Source organism: Leptonychotes weddellii, chromosome 2 (assembly GCF_054177405.1).
Source record: "Leptonychotes weddellii isolate Sample4059 chromosome 2, ASM5417740v2, whole genome shotgun sequence".
In the NCBI taxonomy this organism is placed as follows: domain Eukaryota; kingdom Metazoa; phylum Chordata; class Mammalia; order Carnivora; family Phocidae; genus Leptonychotes; species Leptonychotes weddellii.
The window spans coordinates 43,689,064-43,713,346 of record NC_138370.1 but is presented as its reverse complement, the minus strand read 5'-3'; the positions used below and the strand labels follow the sequence as shown (position 1 = coordinate 43,713,346).

The window sequence follows — 24,283 nt, the reverse complement described above, 5'->3', positions numbered from 1 at the left end:
GACACACCTGGTGGCTGGCTCGTTAGGCTGGACGCACAGACTGTAGTCCTCCTAGCTCGCTCCCCTCCTCCCCACGGCGGGGCAGCGGACTCTGCTAGTGATGGACTCTGCTAGTGATGGGCAGCAGGTTTCCTCTTCGGATTCTTTTGCCACTTAAATCTAAAATAGCGCTGCAGGCTGGGAAAAAATTCTGGCTCTTACTGGTTGTGCAGGTGTCACTTACTTCATCCCCCACTCCGAGTCCTGCAGCTTGCCTGGTGCTCCGACGTCACCCTTTCAGTGCCACCGCCGTAATCTCCTGGTCCCAGCTTATTATCCGTCCCATGTATTTTCATTAAAAACAAAAATCAAAATACAATATGTGTTGTATCCTTCCTGACTGGGGGATGCAAATGAATTTTCCAAGCAAGTGAAGCTAACTACATACACCTGAATTGTTTTGTTTTGTTTTTAATTTTAACAAACGTATTTCTCCTACTGTGCTTTTCCTGGCCGTCACCCTTTTACTCTGAGTAGAAAGCTCAGGTTTTTTTCAGGCTTTGTTCTAATACGGTGCTATAATACCATGTTTTCCCTTTTACTTCCCTTAAAGTAAGAGGCTCCAAATCTTTGTGCTTCTAAAATTCTGACACTTATTTTTTGTAGTTTCATTTGCTTCCCATGTGGACTTCTTGGTGTCGTGGGTGTACCTGGCCATAGTGGTAACCTCCCTCCCTTCCTTTGCCACTCTGATGGACTGGATAATCATGACTCTTAGAAAAACAGCTAAAAAGATCATAAAGGACTCTTCTCTAAAGTACCTGCTCATCCTTTTATGGACATAGTTACATCAGCTTGGCTGCTGGAAACCGTTTTCCCTGGTTCTCAAAATGTTATGGCCAAATTAAGACTAACAGATGAACCAAACCCAGACAGATAATATATAATTCTTATTCTGTTGAGTTTTTGATTGTCATTTTCCCTAACATCTAAGTTTATCAACAGTATTTGCTGTTAGTTGACCTTAATTCAGAACTGAGACCAGTAAGCTTTCAAGCTCAGTTTTAATAAATATATATTTTATTCAAAAGTGGCCATGATTTTATAACATTTATAAGCTATTCAACCAGGACCATTAACTAACAACTGTTTCAGTATCACTTCCATCTTCACATTTTGATCTATCTTTAAGTTCCTTTCCGTTGGTCTCTGACTCTTAATTCTTCTCTGTGTTTTGTTTTCCAGATCAAATCCAGAGCAAGGCCTATAACAGTCCTGGTTTCTACACTTACTTAAGTGAACTTTGCTAAAGGATAAAAATTTCTGATACAAGAATCTATCACCAAAACCTTAGAAACACTTGCACCTTCATTGGTACAGCTTACTCTCTCTCCCAGCTTGGCAGTTTTTCCTGTGATGTTTAGATTTGTTTTCAATCTCTGCGTGTTCATAGTTTGACATCTGTTCTAGAATTGCGACCTTGCATGTACCCTCCCTTCCTTAATCCCTGAAGCATTCCTTTTAATTGAGTTCCTGTAAAAGAGATCTTAATTTGCATTTCTTTGAGGGTATCTGTTCCATTCCAGAAAAAGGGAAAGATGGCCGATAAATATTTTGAACTAAGTAGAACTCCTTTTTCTGAAATAGAAACTGCCATCCTGAATGTGCTCGCAGTGCAAAATGGGTTATGCTGATGACAAAGCTAAGAATAGATCTCTAGACCTCCTGAGGGTTTGTCCACTTCTCCCCACTGTGACCAATTTTATTCCCCACTTTTCAGGTTCATTTTCTGAGTTCCTGTCTGGGATATGTTTCCTTTTGTTCCTAAGGAGATTTCATTTGGGGTCTTTTGTCTGGGTCTGCTTAATAATCAGAACCAGGAAAGCTTTGTTTCTAGCTCAGGGAGAAAGGAGAGAGTAGCACAGAGCCACAGAGGAGCATGTCCTTCCTGATAGGAACAGGTCGTACTGACTGGACCATTGAATCTAGTACTGCTGCCTATGAAACTGGTTATGGTGCCTGGCTTCACATTAAATCGAAGGGTGTTTTGTTTTTTAATTTCATGGAGTCACTGAGCAATATCATATTTGAATGCCCCAGTGATAGTCAGTGAACTAGAACCTTCTGGGTCATGCCATTACTTTGCCAAGTCAGTTTGCTACAGGAAACTAAGAAGACAAGTGAGTCTGTGACATTGGAACTCAGGCTTCCTACTCAAAGCACAAATTCCTGTGTCTGACCCAGAGCCTCACTCCCCCAGAGCCTCAAGACTTTACATGTAGCAGTTACTTTTTAAAATGCATTTACCATGTAGTTGACAAATGGGAATAGATTTGGTTGACTGCTCACAGAGTATTATTGGTAGAAGTGGAAATTCCAAAGAAGTGAATTTTAAATTAGTTGGTTTGTGGGTTTGAAATTAAATGAAAGAGTTTAGTGTTTTTAATAAGAATCGTGGATCCTTTGGACAGTGCTTTGCCAGAAGCCATTTAATTTCCTGCTCTTATTCTGTATCCCTTTACTTAAAGATGGTAGAGCTGTAACAGTAAAGAACATTTTAAAGTGAAAAATCTGAAATCCTTTCATCCTAATATAGTCATTTTTATTTGCATATATTCTTTTAAAACTTTCATTCATTCAGTAATTATTGAGCTCCTGTGTGTCAAATACAGTGTGCCCTCATTCATGTGTGTTTAAAAGCTGTGTAGCTAGCAGCATTTTTGTCTGCATTTCATAATCCTAATAACTCACATTTCCTTGAAATAAATAATATCTCTTTTATAAATGGGGAACCCAGAGACCCAGAAATCATGCCTTGAAGGCATACCAGTAGAAGAGCTAGCTTTCAAATTCAGTTTTCCTCTCATGCTACATGCTCTTGATTGTTTCTACGATTGAGGGAATGTCAAGGGTTCTGGTTCTAAAACACTTACTTGATTTTTAAGTGATTTTGAATTTAATTAATTTTGTTAATTAAGGAGTTGTAGTCTGTGAAGGGGAGACAGAATGCCAGTAGTTTACAAAATTGTTTCTTTTCCAAAACCCATTTTGCTTTCAGGATTGTCATAGTTTATATTCGTGTTCCTTATTTTAGAAAGAATGGTATTACTGAAAGGCACCATGTTGTTTTCCTAGGGAAGGATCTATCATCTCGGAGCAAAACAGATCTTGACTGCATTTTTGGGAAAAGACAGAGTAAGAAGACTCCTGAGGTATTAAGCCACATACAGTTGATAACTGTTCTGTTTCAACATTGCTTGATTTTCTGCTGTGTGTAGAACTATTTATATCTATTACCGGTAGTACTCTTTAGATAAACCTATCAAAAAAAAAATTTGAGAGGCTTCATACAAAGGCTAAATGTGATCCTCTTAATAATAATAGTTGGAAGATAATATGCTTTACAAGGATTCTGAAAAAGGATATGTGTTACCTGCTTTTTCCCTTGTGTGAGGACTAGAATAAACTCGGGGAGGAATGTCTTTGCTGGTATATTCAAGGGTGAAGATGTCTCTCCCATGCCAGGAGAGAGGGTGGTTGCTTGCAGTGGTTCTGTTTGCTCTGCTTGGACTGCATAATTGTTTGGGTTATGGCTTGGGGAGGAACAGTATCATGTATGTAGTCCTGTTCTGGTCTATTGCCTTTTTTTTTTTTTTTAAAGATTTTATTTATTTATTTGAGAGAGAGAGAATGAGAGAGAGAGAACACCTGAGAGGGGATAGTGTCAGAGGACGAAGCAGACTCCGTGCCGAGCAGGAAGCCCGATGCGGGACTCGATCCAGGGACTCCAGGATCATGACCTGAGCCGAAGGCAGTTGCTTAACCAACTGAGCCACCCAGGTGCCCGGCCTTTTTTTTTTTTTTTAAGATTTTATTTATTTATTTGACAGAGAGAGAGATAGCAAGGGCAGGAACACAAGCAGGGGGAGTGGGAGAGGGAGAAGCAGGCTTCCCACCAAGCAGGGAGCCCGATGCGGGGCTCGATCCCAGGACCCCAGGATCATGACCTGAGCCAAAGGCAGACACTTAACGACTGAGCCACCCAGTTGCCCCCTGGTCTATTGCCTTTTAAAAGCATTTTTAAAGTGTTGGATCATCACCGAGAATCTGTAAGGGATTTGGATGTAGTATTTCTTCCATTGTACAATGTTTGTTTGTTTCAAAACTAGATAGGAATAGGGTGACTAAACTGTACCCTAAATGGGATGAGTCCATAATTCAGAGTCTTCATTAGTTAATTGGGCTGTGTAATACAGCACAAGTTTTTTGTGCCATTTCCAAGGTAAGAGACGGTCCTGGATTTGGATGTCAAAATCGAAGTTTTGAAATACGGGTTTCTGGAGATGAAGGGATAAAAATTTGAAATTGGTGTTGTCTCCAAAAATCTGCAGTATGGTTACTATAGCTATTACTCAACTAATCTGATATGTCCCCCTTATAGTTTCTTTATTGGCTTGTAACCAAGGCCCTTGGTGACGACAGAACAAAAAAGACTTGTGTCATTTATTTCTGATATTTCTCCAGACCTACAGGAATTTTTCCAGGGCAATAGCTATTTGCTACTTAATATTATTTTCAAAGACTCTAGTTATTAGAAATTGTGCTGGGTGATTTCCTCTGCGGGTTGGGAATAAATTCCGTCTTTCAGCACTTTTCTGCCCCTATACCTTTAGCGGTGAGGACTGAGAAAGCAGGCCTGGGCCCCATTGGCTCGCCGAGGGGTAGTGTCTGTAGGTCTCTGCTGAGTCATGTCAAAAGCAGGTGGGTAATTAGGGAGGAGGTGTTCTGACATCACTGGATGCTTCATTCACAGGGAGGCTGTTGGAAAGAGCTGAGGATCATCAGACAACCCTACTTCTGGTCACACCTCTCCCCCTCAGTGGTTACTGTGTGACCTGGATTGGATCAGGCCGTCTGCCTTGTTCACTCAAGACTTTGCATCTGCCTTACCTGAGTCTTTCTCTTGAGTCACTCTCCTTTGATCATCCTCAGTAATTTCAGTATCCTCACGGATGTTCTATCACCTCCTCTCTGCCCTAGCTACCCCCTCCCGTGCCCACACCTTGAGCCTTTGCAGCAGCCCCATGGTCCACCCCGGATCTCTGACGGTAACCTTTCTGTTCCAGCTCTCTCAATCTTGCATTCCCACTGTGCTGGCATTTCCAAATCCTTGTTTTCTTGGGTTACTTGACCCTCTTTTTTCTCCCTGCTGCCAGCCCCTACTGCCTGCGACCCTGGTCTTTTCTAGTACTCTCTTTGAAATGTTACAGTTGAACAGATGAGGGAAGGAAGTATTATTTATGGGCTTTTGCTAGAACTTTAAAAGAACGTACGTGGTAAGCACAGGAAAGCCTTTTGTTACAGGAGATTAGAGGTTTCTAATCCTCTGACAGATGTCTGTCAGTAAGTCCTGATGTTAGGTGCCATGAAGTTTTTCAACACTATCCAGCACGACTTGGCTTTTTGGTGGTGTAGTCATTCATGACCATGTTGATGTGAGCCTGTATTTGAGGTACTAGCCCAGGGAAAATCTATTTCAGTGCAGTTGGTGTGGAGAAGACCAGCCTTGATATAATACTGTGTTTTTTTTAAGATTTATACCCAAGCACTTCTTAATCTCTCATTCAAGCTTAAGGTTTTCCTCTTGTTGATGCATTTAAAATCCTGATTGTTTGGTGAGGCAATATTATACCAGGGTGCAGTACTTGGTCTGTAGCAGTGATTCTCAACAGCATTTGCACGCAGTCACTTAAGGAGCTTTAAGAAAAGTGCTAATGCCAGGGTGCCAACCCAGCCCAGTTAAATCCAAATTTGGGGTCAGGGTCCAGGAATAGGTATTAAAAGAGAAGAAGAAAAATAGTTTTAATTTAAAATAAAGCCTACCCAGCCACCTCGGGTGATTATTAGGAGTAAGGATTGAGAGCCACTAGTAGACGCCCTGATAATGTAACATTTGGGAGAGCTGCTGGCTTTAGGGTGACAAATACTGCCTAGGACAGGGCTTCTGAAATCTTAACACGTACACAGATCGTCTAGGAATTGTGTTAAGCTGCAGATTCCAGTTCTTGAGGGTAGGGTGGGGCGCAAGAGCCTGCATTTCTGGGAAGCTCCTAGGTGATGCTGATGCTGCTGCCCCACTGCTGCGAGCACCACATGAGTCGACGGGGCCTCTTTCTAATAGTCTAGTACACGGCTACATGTGCGTAGAAGACAGAGGGCAGTGGAACCTAATCACATTGTAAGACACCAAGTAAAAAGTATTTCTGTAAGGAAGAGTTGCTTTGTTTTTTTAGTTTTTATTTAAATGCCAGTTAGCATGCAGTGGAATAGTGGTTTCAAGTGTAAAATATAGTGATTTAACACTTCAGTACAACACCTGGTGCTTACCACAAAGGCACTCCTTGATCCCCATCACCTATTTCACCCATCCACCCCCAACCCCCTGCCCTGGTGCCCATCAGTTTGTTCTCTGTAGCTGCGAGTCTGTTTCTTGGTTTGCTTCTCTCTGTAAAGCAGAGTCACCTTTAAATTTAAGTTTTAGATATATGTGGATTTTCACATATAGAGTTAGCTCTCGTTGAGGCACACCTGTACCTTCCCTGAATAAATTGTTGCTATGCAACCTTACTGTATTAGTTACAATAGTCCTTAAAGCCAAGGGCAGGAGGCCTTTGATCAGATTTGTTTGAAAATACAACCTCTTTTGGCTTCTGTTTGCAGTTGGAAGGAATATCACTTCGTTTTTACTCCCCTGGCCCCCGTAGCAACATTGGCCCGAGTTTATATTTGGCATTGACAAGGTAAAGGTGCTGCTGGAGGTCAAATACCTGAAGAATCCTAGACATCATGGCAGTATTGAATGTTAACGTAGTAATCCTCTGTGGGTGCTCTGGATAAGGTGCTGATATTGATCTTGTCTTTGCATCTAGATTTAAAGAACCTTGGGCATTGGCCACATCTAGCTTGGGCAACATCCTACCTCTCGAGTTAAACCCGAACTTACTAATTTCTACAACCCCTGACTGTTGTAAAGATAGAAATGAAACCACAACCTTATGAAGTATCTGTGTGCCAGACACAGTGCTGGCCACTTAGGATAGTATTTCACTTATCCCCAAAACAGTCCTGTGAAGTAGGCATTATCATCACCTTTTTAGCAATGAGGGAACCAACACTCAGAAGGATTTGTTACAAAGGTCCAAGGTGGCACAAATGGGATTTAAACCCAGGTCCCTCTGACTCCAGAGTCATTGTCCTTTCCCCTGTACCATAATATTAATTAACTTTTTTGCAAATAAATAAATATCTACATTTAAATGATTTTAGTTATGCCTTAGAAGTTTTCTTTGATATTTTGTCAAAGGCGTAAGTAGTTAATACTTTATCATAATTTTGTGAGAAACTGGTTGACTTTTACTCTCATTTTGCTGAAAATAGTGGTTCAACTTTCAAAACGTCACTACCTTGCCTTCAGGCAGAACTGAACTCTGATGGGTTCAGAAGCATATTACAAATGCCTGGGCCAGCTGTGGGAACAATTTTATTTTGCTGTTGGAACTGAATTAAGAAAGACCTAGTTTGAGTTTCTGGAGCATAGATGCTGTGTTATGTGTGCATTTTCTGGTCTCTCATATAAATTGAAGAATCTGAATACATTTATATCCAAGAAATAGCTGCAACCCTTGATTAATAACAGATTTTTTTTTGGCCTTTTTTTGCTTTAAAACTTTTTTTTTTTTTTAAGATTTTATTTATTTGACAGAGAGAGAACACAAACAGAGGGAGAAGCGGGCAGAGGGAGAAGCGGGCAGAGGGAGAGGGAGAAGCAGGCTCCCCATAGAGTAGGGAGCCCGGTGCGGGGGCTCCATCCCAGGACCCTGGGACCACGACCTGAGCCAGAGGCAGATGCTTAACCGACTGAGCCACCCAGGCGCCCCTAAAACTTTTTATTTTGAAGTAATTACAGATGAAAAGGAAGTGGCAAAGAGTTCAGAGGGGTTCCTTGTACCCTTCACCCAGTTATCCCAGTGGTTACATCTTACATAACTGTCACACGATATGAAAACCGGGAAATTGACATTTGTACAATCCATGTGTGTAGTTCTGTGCCACTTTATGACATTTGTGGATCCTGTAACCACTGTCTCAGTTAATTACAGAACTATTCCCTCACCACAAGGATCTCCCTCATACTATTCCCAGTTATAGTCACCCCCCACTGCACCATCCCTAACCTCAGCAGCCGCTGCTGTCAACAGAATTGTCTAATTCAAAATTGAATATTATATGTATGAAGCCCTTGATCTCTCACAGTTACACACTGAGTCAGCTCACATCAGTAATGATCAATACTGAGGTTTTAAGGGCTGATCATAGTTTCCATGATCTACCTTGGGCACTTAATGCCTGCTAGATTTTATGTCTTTTATCTTACAGATCTTTAGAAAATGCCTTGTAGAAATCAGATTGTTTGATGTCTTTAAAGTCCAGAGGTATCGATTAAATCATTTACTTTAGTAATTTCAGCAGTATATGAAACTGTAAAGTGATGTATATGTAAAAAGTGATATAATTATTTTGTGTCAGTATAGGAGAGCTCCTTGGGCAGTATGTCAGGGTACACTCGTAGTGAGTTGGTAAACTCCTAAATTGCATGCAGAATTAGTGGCATATGTACATGTAGGTAGACATATAAGTCGAACACTTTCATCAGATTTTCCAGGGAGTTCTTGATCCGAAAAGAATCATTAAAATCCAGGACTGTGCAATAAATAAATGAATGAATGAATGAATGAATGAATGAATGAATAAAAATAAGGGGCTCCTGGGTGGCTTAGTCGTTAAACGTCTGCCTTCGGCTCAGGTCATGATCCCAGGGTCCTGGGATCGAGCCCCACATCGGGCTCCCTGCTCAGCGGGGAGGCTGCTTCTCCCTCTCCCACTCCCCCTGCTTGTGCTCCCTCTCTCGCTGTCTCTCTCTGTGAAATAAATAAAATCTTTAAAAAAATAATAAAAATTAAAATTAAAAAAAAAATCTCTTCCTAAAGAAAAAAATCACTTAAAATGAAAATTTTCTTTGTGAGGGTAGTAGGAGTGAGCCTTGTATTGTGTAGAAGAACAGAGCCTTCCTGTCTCCAGGAACTATACTCTGACTTTCTTGGTGCGCAGTATTTTCTCCAGCCACAGAGACTATCTAGAAGCACCGGTACCCTATCTGAATCTGGCTATTCAGAACTACTTGCTTACATTGTGAAAGATCATCACAAACTACCAATTACTCAGAAAACTTTTAATAAACGGCTCTGTGTGGGAATGGTTGGTTGTGCATTTTTAATTTCCAAGTCCTTCATTTCCTTTCCCCATCATCTTTGTACTAGGAAGACAATAACTCAGGATTGGAGTACACCTAAATTGGAGATGTATGCACTTTCTGTGGAGACAAAGAAATGATCGAATATATTGAACTGAAATTACTAGGGCCCCTTGAGACCTGCAGCAGGTACTTGCGCTGGCCAGTGCCTGCCAGGAGTTATAGATAGGAGTGCGTGCGTGTGTGTGTGTGTGTGTGTCTTTTCTTACTTGGTGTGTGCGTTGGAGTTGGAGACACTGAAAAACAAATTCCATTAGTTCCTATCTTGTTGAACTTCCTGATACTCCTCCTTTTTTTTTTTTGCTTCTCTCATTTTTTCCCTCCCCCCACCTTCCCAGTTTCCTTCCTCTATCCATCTTGTTTCCTGATTCAGCCTTATCACTAGAGAAAATACTCCTAAACCGTATCAAGGATTGAGACTGTGTTACCAGCATTCCTACTTCGTTTCTCTAAACAGCAGGTTTCTGGCATAGGCTCTTGGCAAAATAATTGTCAATTTCCACACCTCTATAACCTGATTGAATTAGAAACCTTGTATTTCCTGTATGCTCTCAGGATACCCCAGTTAATGATTACTTTGCTTGAATAATCTGATGGCTTTTGCTTTTGAACCAAAGCATGACTTATGTCCCTTTTTGTCAGTAATCACGAATCCCCTTTCTTTCTCATTTCTGACTGATTGTCAAATCTGAATACTCACTTCCAAGCAGACCCTTCCTCTCTTTTGGCTCTCTTTTGAGTTCATGGGGTATTTTTGACCATTGTTTTAGCTCTATAAACTGCCCTCCTTACCTCATAAGGGAAGGTTATTGGGATAATTTTTGCTTGAAATGTCCTTGAATCAAAAGCTATTCCTCCTTAGTTCTAAATGTTCCTGTTAATAACCTATATTCTTGAATTAGGTTGAGTTTTGTAAATGGTTTACTGGATGTGAACTCTTAAATTTGAATCTCTCCCCCTTTCTGCAGGCTCTATCACTCTGCCCCCACCTCCTCACCCTGGATCTGGGCATCAGGATTCAAAAGCTGGGCAGCTTTCCCAGACTAGTATTTCCTAAAGCAGTCTTCTAATGAAGAACCTTTTAGTTAGAGATAAATTTAAACTAAGCCCACAAACAGGCCAAATAATACATTTAAGGTCTAAGGTTTATTTTTTTGCCAGCATTGACAACTTCAGTAATTCTCGTCATCATTTTGACCACCGATAACAGAATCAAGATTCAAAATAATCTCTCTAAGCTGGAAAACACTTTATTTAACCAAAACTAAATAGATGAAATTTTATGAAGACATGTAAAGTCTCATTTAATCCTGGAAAGATCTCATTTGGTAGTAGTCAGATGAGAATTAACTTAGAGGCGAGGATTTATAACCTGACCTCGGTTTGACGTAAGCCAGAGTATGTAAGTATGGCAGCTATCCCACATACAGGCTTGGGCTATATCAGAACGGTGTGCCTGCATGCTAAAGGCAACAGGCTTTTTGCTCATTTTCTGCACTGGGGACTGTATTTGAACTATTCTTTGAGGCCTGGGACCTCAAAGTATCTGGAAAGCAGGTTATGCATAGGAACTAGCAAATCAGCAATTAAGAAACCCTGCCTTGCCTAAAGAGAAATCCTGACTTTGAATGTCCAGATGGTTTTACTGATCTTCTAAAAAAGGAACAGATTTGTTTGTTACGCTTCATAAGAAAGAACTAGTACTGATGGATGAAATATATAGAAAGGTTTCTACTCAGAGAAAGGAAGCAGCATTGGCTGGCCAGCTATAGGACGGACCTTGTGGTGTATTTCTGTGAGGAATTCTTGTGATGGGTGAGAGTAGGAGTCTGAACTAAACGCATATGAGTACTTCCAAGTCTAAGGTTCCCTGATTCTGAAGTAAAGAGAGTACATGAAATACTCACATTTGAAATGGTACTTGAAGTTTTACATGCTCTTAGACTACAAAAGAAAGAACATTAGTTGGGTTCCTCTTCTTGATTCTCCTGTACTTGGACAATTTTGGCTTTATCTACTTATGTTCCGTTTCCAGGAGATGAATGTGAAAAGTCTTTGGTGTGTTGAAGCAATAAATTGAATAATATTGAGGTAAAATAGCAAGTTGTCTTAGCGATTCAAGACTTAAAAGGAGTTACTAGAAATTTTGAGTGTCAAGGTAAAGTTAGCTGTCTTGGATGTCCCTTCTTTATCTGTTAACTCCATTTTCTTATCTATAAATTGAGAGTGTTGAATTATATGTCCTTTACTAGATTCTGTTTTCCAGAGATTCTCCTCAGTGATATTTCCCATGGCATATACTCTTCCAAACTGACCTTTGCAACTTTCTCATTAGGAAGTGGAGCCCAGTCCCTTCCGTCTGGGCAGGCTTGTGACTTGCTTCTAGTGATAGAGTGTAACAGGGGGGATGCTGTGTGCCTTTGGAGGCCTTGCTGGACAAAATACTTGCTCTTGAAGGCTTCAGCCTTCACTTAAGCAGTCTAGTTGCCTTCAGCCCCTAAGCTGTAAGAAGGCCTCAAACCCAAGCTAGCCCACTTGGAGAGCATGGCACAGAGAATTATGCAGGCGCCCCAAGACTGTGAAGAGAAAGAGGTCCTGGCCAAACCATTGCTATGCCAGCTCTAATCACTTTTCAGTCACAGCCAGAGCCGCCCAGCCAAACTCTTCCTTGAATTGCTGACCCACAGAAACAGTGTGTGATAATGAAAGGCTTGTTGTTTTAGGCTGCTAAGTTTTGCAGTGGTTTGTTACCTAGATAACTGAAATGGCTCTCTAAGGAGCTGTCATTCTGTGGTTCTGTGATTGTGCACTGATGGTGAACGTGGTAGATCTGTCTTAACCAGTGGAATGAGGAAATGATGTCATCTAATGAATTGTTCTATTTCTCTAGCTTCTTCTAAAGGGAGGCTCATTCAGTGGAGTATGGCATTGGGAGCAGGCACTTGAAGAATTTGATAAGCCAGCTTTTGAGCCCATGAGGAGTGTGAAGACTGATTTGGGGCAAGTTATTTAACCTCTCGGAGCCTTAGCTTCTTCAGTCATAAAATGGGGATGATAAATTATCTAGCAAGAATTAAATAAGCCTTGTAAAGTTATTAGCAAGTCTCTAGCATGCAGTAAGTGCCCAACATAACTTAGTTGCTGCTGCTAAGATCACTGTCATCATTATAATTATTAACACACTCAAATTTAAGCTGGCAAATAATAAACCTAACATAGAAATGAGAAAATTTTAATCCATGTGTGCATAGTCACATGCTGAGCAATATTTATTAATATAAATGTACTGACTAAACTTACTCATTGCCAATAATTCCTTTCTTTCTTTCTTTCTTTCTTTCTTTCTTTCTTTCTTTTCTTTTCTTTTCTTTTTTTAGAGAGAGTGTGCGGGGTGGGGGTGGGGCAGAGAGAGACTCCTAAGCAGGCTTCACATGCAGTGCAGAGCCCAATGTGGGCCTCAGTCTCACAACCCTGAGATTATGACCTGAGCTGAAAACAAGTCAGCTGCTTAACTAACTGAGTCACCCAGGTGCCCTAAGTCCTCCCTTTTACGGTCTTTCAGCAAAGAGGCTTTTTGTTGCCGTTTTGCCATTATAGCAATTATAGTGAATTTCTTAGCATATCAATTTTTAAAAATTAGTATTTATTATAAGTAATAACTAAAGCAGTAATCTTCCTTCTAATGTGATGTCCTATACAGTTTGGGGTAGATGTATTGGCATTTGCTTAGTGTGTAAAGAATTCATTGCTTTAAAATAAATGAACAAAAACTGAGGTAAAACCTCTTTATCATCATCAACATGTATTGAGTATTCATGGAGATGATGGTACTGAATTTAATAAGTTTCAAAAATGTATTTGATGCTGTCCCTGTTCCCCAAAGATTTTCAGTGTTTTAGTACTGTTAGAATCTGTTTATGGAAAGATAATAGGATCTCAAGGACAAATAGACTCTTTGGATCATCTAGTTTATGCCCCTGTATCAAGCAGGACTGTTTCTGTCATCACAGTGGAAATTAGTCTGATTCCATTAACAGTAGAAAGGGAAAATAGATTTTTAATGTGAGTTTCAGAGATTTAGATATAAAGAATGTTCCTCAAAGAGTTATATAAAGAACTGTATAAAGTACAGTTCAAATTACTTAGAGAGGTCATAGAAAACTTAATGCTTGGAGATATTTACAAGTGGAATTAAATGCCATCTAAGAAAATTGAGGGACAGTCCATTTAGGAAGCACCAGGAGACCATTACCCTACCCTTTACTTTCACTGAAGTTCATCTGAGCAATATAACATCCTTGGAGATATGAAAGGACAAAATAGTAAATAGTTTACCAAGGATATTGAATTTGAACCAAGATGATTCTTTGTACCTAGTACAATCTTTACTTCTATTAATACTTTTGAAGCCAAACACAAAAGATATCCTGTTACAGGTTATGTACAGTTCTGGTTTCTTCTCTTTCACAGTACACCTAGTTTGTTGGCACTTATTTAATAATGGAAAAGCTGGAAAAACTTGAAAGGTTATAAAAATTTACCTAGTGTGTCCTGATTATACTCTGATTGCTGAAGCTGCAAAGACAGTAGGACTTGAACCCCTTCATGGAATTCATGGTCCTCTGCTAGAGGAGATAGATGTAGAAATATCTTGAATATAAGGTAACAAATTCTTTAGGAGAGTGTAAAAGAGTCTTTTCTACAGTGTATTTTTCCTACAGCAGCTTGAGTGATCTTTTGAAAATGTAATTGAGATCATGGCACTACTTTGTTCAAAACCCTGCCAAGTATAAAACGCAAATCTTTACAATGGCCTGGACTTCTATATGTCGTATTCCCGCCACCCCCGTCCTGTCTCTTTCTCTCTCATATACACATAGACACACGCACTCATTACTGCCCTACCTCATCTTCTGGGTTTTTGGTATCTGCTCTGTCCTCATCACACTGGCTTCCTTGCTCTTCCTCTAGTATGTCAGGAATACTCCCACCCCAAGTTTAAGTACTTGGTGGCTCCTCTGTGTGGAATGGCTTACCCCTGCCTCTCTCACACTGTTGTACAAATGTCACCCTATTTATAATTGAAAACACAAACAATAACAACAAAAGACCTTGACACTCTTATACCCTTTCCTTTGCTTTGTTCTTCTCCATAGCAGTTACTGCTGTCTGATACACTAAATTGTTTACTGTCTTTCCTGAGTGGATTGGAAGCCCCATGAGGGCAGGAATTTTTGTACTCTCTAGCATCTAGAACCATGCCTGGCATGGAGTAGGTTCTCAGTAAAGTTTTTGTTGAATTGAACTCTGTTATTGAAGTATGTTTTAAATATTGTGGAAACACAGACCAGAGAATCATTAATTTTTACCATGATGCCAGAAAAATCTACAGAGAACTGATGATTGATCTCAGCACAAAGGGCAGGAGTCTCTGAATGGACAAGGCATAGAAAAGAAGATGATGTACATCTTTAAAATAAATGAACAAAAACTGAGGTAAAACCTCAGTTGATGTAGTACAGATGTATAGATGATGTACATCTTCTTTTCTATGCCTTTTCTTTCTATCTGCTAGCGTATCCTGGGTCTCAAACTCAAATGTCAGTGGAGTCCAGGAATCTGACTGTAAATGTGTAAGCAGTCTGACTTTAAGATGACAGGGAATCAGGAAAATTGATATCCTGCCTGAAAGTAACCAAGATTCATAAAATAATGATATTGAAATTGGTGGTGGTGGTAGATCTTGTTCTAGACAAGTAAAACATGTTTGTGATCTCATTTGACACAGACTGCTAGTTTGTAATCTTTGGCCTAGTTGGAGGTGAGAAATCCAGGTAGTTTTATGTACATACGTGTGGAATTGAGTAGCAAAGAGTAGCTGCTTAGAACCACCTTGCTCAACGGGCTAGGCAGTATACTATACGTATTTGAGAAGTACTTCCTGTCTCCTGGGTATGGGAATATTCACATCTGTCTTCTGTAGGAGCTTGTATTCCTTTGATATTTGAACTTCTACTAAGATCTTTATCCTTTGGTGCCTGTCACAGGCATAGGGGTGGATGAGAAGCTTGGAGAACTTGCAGCACAGTGGGCAACTGCCTGACTGGAGTGAGATCCTAGTGTGAATAGTGCCTGAGATCAGGTTACTCTCGGCCTCTTCTCCCATCCAAGTACTAAACAGGCCCAACCCTGCTTAGCTTCCGAGATCAGACGAGATCAGGCGCGGTCAGGGTGGTATGGCCGTAGACTCTCGGCCTCTTCTAATTCAGCCTGCCGGTGAAATCATTCCAAGTGAGTAAGAAACATTGCAGAGCCTGATTTTCTATTGAGCACAGGTTTTGATAAAAGGAGGAAGAGCTAGATATTGACTTTTTGGTGCCTGTTCTATCAGTGGTCTGTTAATCAACAGAGGATAAATTATTGCTCCTCAGACACAGGAAAGGATCCCCTTGGCTTGAGGTCATTTCTACCTTTCTTTTCTTTGTTTTTTTCTCTTTATTGGTAGAGGATCTTTCCTCCAGCCATTTGCTCCTTGGGGGTTTTGTTAAGGACTGAAGGGAAACTGAAGGGAGCTCTTTTGATTTATCTTCTGTCCCTTCCTTTTGGTCACTCCACAGGGCTAAAATAGCCGAGTTGGCTTTAATATGTTGCCATTAGAGACCAGACATTAGCTGGAATAAACCATCATGCCTCACAATGAAAAATGTCCCCTGATTGGCTAATTAATCAGTCAAAGGGGAATGACATGGCTCTCGGCTTGAGGGACTCTGCTAGAGAGAAACAGGCTGTTGATAAATGGATTTCCAACAAATTCATATATCAAGGAAACTTAGTCATTTTTTAACTATACTTTGTGTGACTGCAATTTTTTCCAACTTTTTCTTTTCTGCTGCTCTTGCTGTTTGGTCTGTGTTTTTTATTGTTGATAGAAAAATACAGGATTTTAGATATGAGAAAATAAAAGCCTTCCACTTATTCATGTCTGTTAGTCTGATTGGTTATGACTGTCTACGTTGATCGATAGGTGGAAATCTGCTTTTTCCAAAATAGTTTATGAAATTATATTTCCTTGGCTTCTTCATAGTTAATAAGATCTCCAGATTCTGGTCCACACTGCCAGAGTTTGAATCCTAGCTCCATCAGTTGCTAGCAATGAGCTCCTGGGCAATGACCCAACCTCTGTCTGTTTTAATTTCCTCATCTTTAAAATGGGGTAATAATAGTATTACCTAAAAGAATTGTTAGATTGGAGATTAAATGAGGTCATCTGTAAAGCATTTGAAATAGTCCCTGGCACATAGTAATAGTGAGTACTCTCTGAATGTTGTTATTTTTTAATCAGAGTGATAGATGCATACTGATTTATTTTTTATTTTTTTTAAGATTTTATTTATTTATTTGACAGAGAGAGAGACAGTGAGAGCGGGACACAAGTAGGGAGAGTGGGAGAGGGAGAAGCAGGCTTCCCGCTGAGCAGGGAGCCCGATGAGGGCTCCTGGACCTCAGCCGAAGGCAGAAGCTTAAGGACTGAGCCACTTAGGCGCCCAGATACATACTGATTTTAAAAATTAGGCTGCCCTCATCAGCTTCTAATGAAAAGCAGCATTCTTCTATCACATCACACGCTGCTTCATCTCCCAAGTGCTCTGTTTCTTTTAAAATTATAGTATTTATTTTCATATTTTAAAATATCTTACACTGACATTCTTGATGTGTTAATTTTTTTGACATCATCTGAACTTCTGTTTTGGTAGGTTAGGCTTTTTTACCACTCAAAATACTGACATAATTATTCGTTAATTTGGTATTTGGTATCTATATTTTCATGACTGTGTAAATACTGTTCCTTGCTAAGCCAAATAGTGTACTATAATTTTGTGTTGTTTTCTGGTGGGGAACAAAGGGTGCGTCTGTGTATTTTTTTCTGTACCCTCTAGTAGCCTTTTAATATACAACTTTCTGCCGTGTTGAGCACACGGGCTAATCAGCGCAGTTATTTCTCTAGGAATTGCCTTCCTAGGACCGCCTTCTTCCTGCTTACTCTGACTGACTGTTTGGTTTGCTCCACAACTGGCATCCCAGACTTTTCCCTGCACTCTGCTCCCATTACCTCTTCTGTCCCGTGTCTCCTCACTCATCTTCTGCCAGCTTTCTGAGAAGGGGTACACTTCTCAACATCTCTATCCTAATACCACAGCAGATTGGGTAGGTTATAGCATTCTGGGCTGAAAACCATTTTCTTTGCAGGATTTTGAAGGTATGACTCTAGTCCCTTCTGATTTCTGTTCCTGCTGTTCTTATTTCAGTCCTTTACATATATCTGTTTTCTTTGTCTTGTCTTCAGGAGTTTTTAGGATCTTTTTATCCTTGGATTTCTAAATTCTCATGGAAGTGTGATTGGTTGGGTATTTTTATTCACTAGGTACTTGATACATCTTCCAATGTGAAGATCCATATCCTTCTACCAGTTCTGGAAAATTAACCTTTTATTCATTCTTTGGTAATTTTTTCCTCTCTGTTTTCTCTAGAGGTCACTAGTTACACAGTGAGCATCTTGAATTATTCCTCGGATTTTTTTCATCCTTTGTCTTCCATTTTTCTATATCTTTCTAATACTTTTGGAGAGATTTTCTTGATATTTTTTCTTCCAATCTTTCTATTAAAATTTTTGTTTTCTTTTTCTTTTTTTCCTATTAAAATTTTAAGTTTTGCTCTCATATTTTTAATTTCCAAGAGCTATTTCTCATCATCTGATGGTTCCTTTATATTGATTTTTCAATAGCCTATTCTTGTTTCATGGCTACAGAGTGCTCCCTTCTCTCTGAGTGCAGTATTTTATGAGAGCTCCAGGTTGTTTTTCTCTTCTTCCTCTGAGCTCCTTTTTCCTTTTGGTTTTGGTTTTGGTTTCTTTCATGTTGGAGACTTTCCCCATAGTCTGATGTCCCTTTGCTGCCTGACTCTTACTTGAGTCGACCAGCAAACTGCCGATTGGAAACTCTGTTTGCACAGGCACCACCGCTTTCCTTCAGTGAGGCTCAGTTTCTCTAGAAAGGCCTGTTGCTTGGGGAACGTGGCCTGGGTTCTGGTGATGGATGGGGTGAGGAGGCCATTGCATACATATTCTGGCCACCTTGCCAGTTGAGCGTCTCACTCTGCCCTCCAGCTGCAACTTAGTCCTACCTGCCAGAACTTCTCAAGGTCAGTCTTTCCAGAAATTAAGCCCTTTGTTTCCTTACACATTTTTATTTTAGAGGGAAAAATAGCTCTTGTTCCCCATTCTGTAAGTGGATAGGGCCTACCACACAGGTATATTCAGCAAATCGTTACTAAAGAAGAGGTCAGAAAGATTAAGATGAAACCCTTTCACAACAAAAGAAAAATTTGTTTGGAAATTTAACAATGCTTTTTTTTATCCATTAATTCCAAATGTAAACTATTCTATCTCAGAAGACTTGGGCCAGGGGTGAGGGTGGGGGTTGTTTTCAAATCCTGGCCCTAGCATTATTTGTGTTTTAAAACAACAAACAAACAAAAAAACCTTATTTGCTACTCAAGATTTACTTCCTTATAAGGAGCATTTAGACAGGATTGGCCTGGAAATAAACTAAATTTTACATTATCCCTGGTCTCTCATGTGGACTTTCTCCTCCACTTCCCTCTTTTCTCTTCCTCCTCCCTCTTTCTCCTCCTCCTCATGACTATCTCCTACTCCAGCCTTCGGAATATATGCCTGAGGAAGACTGACGAAGCCCCCCTTTTGAAGTGAAGGAAGTGGCATATTTGTTTTCACTCCTCTTTCCCTCAGCTCTAGTGTCGGTTCTTAACTATGGGTTAAGCACAGGTAATTTGCTGAGTATCTCAGTTGTCTGAAGTATATCATGGAAATATCTAATTCCTAATTTATTGTATAGAAATGTATGAGTGGGTTGCAGAAAGTACCCCGAGCCTCCAGAAATACATGTTGTTAACACCCTGACGTGGAAGCCTTTTGGGTGTGATTCCTGTAGCCAGTTAGCTGCATCTATTGTATGTTTTCTCCAAACACACATTGCAGAAAGCCATAGGTCAGACATCTTGCCCCTGGCTCCCATTTTCCTCTCCCACCGAAACAATGCAAGGTGTTCTGCCAGGAGAAACAGGCCTCATCTCGTGACAGGTTTGCCTTTCTTAGAAAATATAATTGTACTATTGAGAAAGATTAATGGAAACTAGTTATGATGTTGAAGTGGAAAGAGTAATGAACTGAAGGACAGGAGAAGATCTCCATTTCAGTCTTAGATCTTTTGGTAACTGCTCTTGTGACTTTGAGCCAAGCCTTACCTTCTCTGGTCCTGAATTTTAGATTGAAGCACTGGTGGGATCACTTCATGTGAGAATGATGATGAGTAGATTAAACATACCCAGAATTGTAGGGGAATAAAGTAAAAGCGCTGATAACTTTTCCATCATTGGATGTTGTATTTACCCGGCATAGTTGGGTAATGAACTTGAGTATGATCTTTGATTTCTTTCTCTCCTTAGCCTTCATGTCCAGTCACATCATCACCAACTCTTGTTGATTTCGTATTTTTAATACCTATGGCATTCATCCTCCTTTTCCATTTTTACTAAAATCATTGCCATTATTATTACCAGTTGTTACTACCACTGAATTACTTTCCTAACTGGTCTGCCTGGCCCTAGTTTTTCCTATTTTCAGGGCATCTTCTTATCTATTTTCATGAACTCTCTCTTGTGTAACATCACTGTCCTGCTCGAATCGTCCCTGTGTCTAACAGATGTACTGTCCCTTAGCCTCGTGTACTAGGCCCTCTACCAACTGGCCTGGTCTGTGTTCTAGGAGCTAATGCCCGCTGATCCAAAATGCAGATCACCAGGACTGTCTCAGTCAGCTCCAGACATCCTTTGTCCTCTCACATCTTTGTTTCCCCACACCATTGCTTCTGCTTTTGCTGCCCTTGCCTTGTCCGCTCTGCCTGAGTCTTCCAGCGCAGCTCAAGTCTAGCCTCCCACCACTGAAGAAGGGAGAGAAGGACTGCACAGTTGTTCAGTCGAACAAGCATTGGTACTTTAAGTCCTGGCTCATTCATGTATTCAGATTGTTATTAAATGCATCTGTGCCGGGCACTGTTCTAGACACTGGTGATGCAGCAGTGAGCAAAACAGACAAGAATTGCTGCCCTCAAGGGAGTAACATCTTCATGAAAGGGTTTCCCGCGATGGTCTTTCCCTTCACTGAACTCTGCATTTGTCTGAGTTTGCTGTCACTGTACGCTCTTAGCTCGTTATCTCTTTTATTATCCTTTTAATAGCATATGTCTTACTGTTCTACCTTGGACAGAGGCCATGACTCTGTGTCCCTTCATAGGCCCTAGCTCAGTGTCTTTAATAGTTGCTCACTAGGAAACTAACTGTGAGTTAGTTGGTATAATTCAGTGGATCGATAGATAGAACTTTTATAATATTCATGGGAATCAAGTGTATTGTTTTAATTACAGGTTAATTTTCCTGCTCCTTAATTGATGACTTAATTTAATTGCAGGTAAGGACTGTTAAGTTTCTGGTTACTAATAACAACCTTGTACATTATGCATTTTATTAAGAGTTACTTAAAATTTACTTCCATGGTAATCAATGAAAATCTATTTCAACACCAAAAATTTTTTCCAGTGCTAAAAAAGAACTTACTATCACTGATCAATTTTAGTAATGCTAAAAGTAGAACAATCAGACCTTGTGTGTACCCGACATATGCAGTATGAATCTAGGAAGTATTCTTGGCTATAAAGTTGAACCTAAATATGTTCAAGTCTCTAGAAGTAACTCTCTCAAAAAATACAGTGTTTGGTCGTACAAGCTTAATGACCTTCTAAGGAAACAAATAAAAATCCATAATGTAGAAAATTGTATAAGACAACTGACCCAATTTCTGCAATAAGTCAGTGGCATGAAAAAACAAATGGGATTGTCAGGCAGAAAGAGACTGTAGATAGAAAGACTCTAAGAGATAGAAGTCACTAGATGTAATATGTAGGCCTCGTGTGGGACCTGATTTGAACCTTAAGAAGATACACATGAGACAGTCGAGGAATCTGATTATGGATTGTGTATTAGATGATGCCAAGGGATTATTGTCAGTTTTGGTAGGTATGCTAATGGCATTGTGATTGTGTAAGAAAATTTCCTTACTTTTTAGAGATCCAGAAAGAAGTAGGAGTGAAATGACTCATTATCTGGAATTTGCTTAGAAATACATACACAAAGACCAAAGAAATGATGTAACAATGTGGCAAAACCTTGGTAATTGTTGATAATAATATTGGGGGCTCACTGATTGTGTATATAATTTAAAGTTTTCATAATCTAAAATTTGGTAAAGAATCTTTTTTTTTTTTTTTTTTTTTAAAGATTTTATTTAGGGTGCCTGGGTGGCTCAGTCGTTAAGCGTCTGCCTTCGGCTCAGGTCATGATCCCAGGGTCCTGGGATCGAGTCCCACATCGGGCTCCCTGCTCTGCGGGAAGCCTGCTTCTCCCTCTCCCACTCCCCCTGCTTGTGTTCCTGCTCTCGCTATCTCTCTCTCTGTCAAATTAATAAATAAAAATCTTTAAAAAAAAAAAGATTTTATTTATTTATTCATGAGAGACAGAGAGAGAGAGAGAGAGGCAGAGGGAGAAGCAGGCTCCCAAGGAGCAGGGAGCCCGATGCGGGACTCGATCCCAGGACCCTGGGATCATGACCTGAGCCGAAGGCAGACGCTTAACCATCTGAGCCACCCAGGCGCCCAAGAATCTTCTCATTATAATATTCTTTAACATTTATTTAGCTCTGCTCAAAGAATGGTATAATTATTTTGTGTAGTAGGTTCAAAATGTCAGGGTCATCCTTCAAGTGCGAAGTTGTTACTGCCCAGTTTATTTTTGTCCTAATATGTCCTAGTTTACTCCTTCCTCAAATCCTTTCAATAAGTCTTCTTGTCATCTCTATTAATATTAATAGAAATCAGGGATGGGAGCCAGCGGAGAGACAGAATAAAGGTGGATGAAAGATAATGGCTAGTTTGAGTCTTTCACAGAATGTAAGTTCCTTGTTCTTTGAGCACCTCATCTTCCCATACCTAAAGGTCTGCCATATTCCTTATTTATGTATGGCTCATCATCCCAATTGCATGGGACAGAGAATGAGGTGTGGAGGCAGTAGAGTACCTGTTCCTCCTGGGTCCACTATCATCTGGCTACTCGTGAGTGCTTGGGGAATCTAGATCTGGAAGGAAGATTTAGGAATATAGGGTCACTAATAGGTTTGCATCATCATTTGGGTTCTGGCAAAGAGACAGCAGTCCCAGAATGGGATCAGGTTCAAAAAGTGGTTGTTTTTTGGGATGAAGGAGTGGAGTGCCAAGCTATTCCATATCTGGAATATCCAAATTTAATCAGTTTTCCATGGTTGAAAGTTGTTTTCATAGAGTAAAGTTTACCCTTGTGTGTGGAATGAGGAGTTGTGTGTGTGTGTGTGTGTGTGTGTGTGTGTGTGTGTGTGTGTATGTAATGAGGAGTTCTGAGAGAATTGTCTTTAATGAATGAGTAACTCACTGTATGTAAGTCACAGAGATTTGTCTCATCAGCCTGTTGTCAACTCCATAAGCTTATTCCTGAAGTTATTCTGTATATTCTGGAGAAGCGAGTGCTCAGAGCTGTATGTTACGGGATTTATGACTTGTTCCAAGGAGTTTCTTGATTACTCTAAATCTTCTTCCTCCCCTCCTCTGTCTCTCAAGCTGCCTTTTTATTTGTTCATTTCTTGGAAGTCTTTGGGCTCTTTTCTTTATCTTCGTTGTACATTTTTCAGTTTATTGGTAGGACACATTCGTGACTCATAAGGCGTGTAGAATGTCTTTTACTTCTTCCCTTGCACATTGGAGGAACAGTACTATAAATTGGCCACATTTCAGTGGCTCTTGTACATGATATGATGTTTTCTTTACCACTTCCAGTCTATGGCCATCAGAGTCTCCCTTGGGACTATGATATTTGTGCTCAGTGATAAATGTACCTTTAGTTTTTAGGCAAACTTAATGGTCTAGCAATTGGGATTCTTGAGATACTGATTATAAGCGCAAAGCATCCAGAAGGGGAGGTTACAATGATAACAGAAGTTCTATTTCATTAAAGTGGTTTAGCATAGTTCAGTGAGTATTGGTTGTTTTAAAACCACAGTATTTTGGTGAAAGGCCCAGTTCTGTCACTTCACCCTCAGTGTGACTTTGGGCAAGTGGGAAAGTTTAGAACTGAAAGAGACCATCTGGTTCTCCTTTTGACTTTAAGAAAAGGAAACTGAGGTCCATAGAGTTTGAGCTTGACCAGCAAAGGGCTGGGCTGAGAGAATTCCAGTGTTAACTTCTGGATAAAGGCATCACACCACTTATCAGGCCACTCACCTGCTCTGGGCTTCTGCTTCTTCATCTGGAAATGATGGGTAAAATAACGGGTGAAAGCACTGTGAGACTCATTAAGTCATAAAGCAGATGGAAAGAGTCCAGTTATCTTTGAAATGGTAGGAAGTAAGTACAAGCAAATACCTGGGATCATGCTCATTTTCCCCTACTTCACTACATGAGAGAGAGAGATTAAGGGGCAGTTCTGTAAGCTACCAACGGAAGCCCATTCCGTTCCTTTATTTCCTCCCACCTTCCTTCACTCTCTGCAGGATGAGGCATGATTCATCTGTGAATTCTCTTACATGTTGTTATGTTCCAGGATTCCCTTTTTTAGTAGCAGTACACACATGACATGTATTTATATCTATGTTGCTGAGCTTGACATAATAAAATGTAGAGTTGAAGAGACCTATGCCAAGGATCCAGCAAGGAGATGACTGTCTTATACGAATTTAGGGATTGCCTGTGCAGAAAGGAGAGTTGGGCCAGATTTGTTGTC

At 40.2% G+C, this 24,283-nt stretch overlaps 1 long non-coding RNA gene across 1 annotated transcript in view; it reads left to right on the top strand.

Moving 5' to 3' along the window:
• Nucleotides 1-12: 12 nt before the first annotated feature.
• Nucleotides 13-24,283, top strand: part of LOC145719212 (uncharacterized) — a 61,857-nt gene continuing 37,586 nt past the window's right edge. Inside the window, exons 1-2 of the long non-coding RNA XR_014142248.1 lie at nucleotides 13-1,353; nucleotides 3,115-3,191. This is a non-coding gene — a long non-coding RNA (uncharacterized LOC145719212). The remainder of the gene's footprint in view (nucleotides 1,354-3,114; nucleotides 3,192-24,283) is intronic.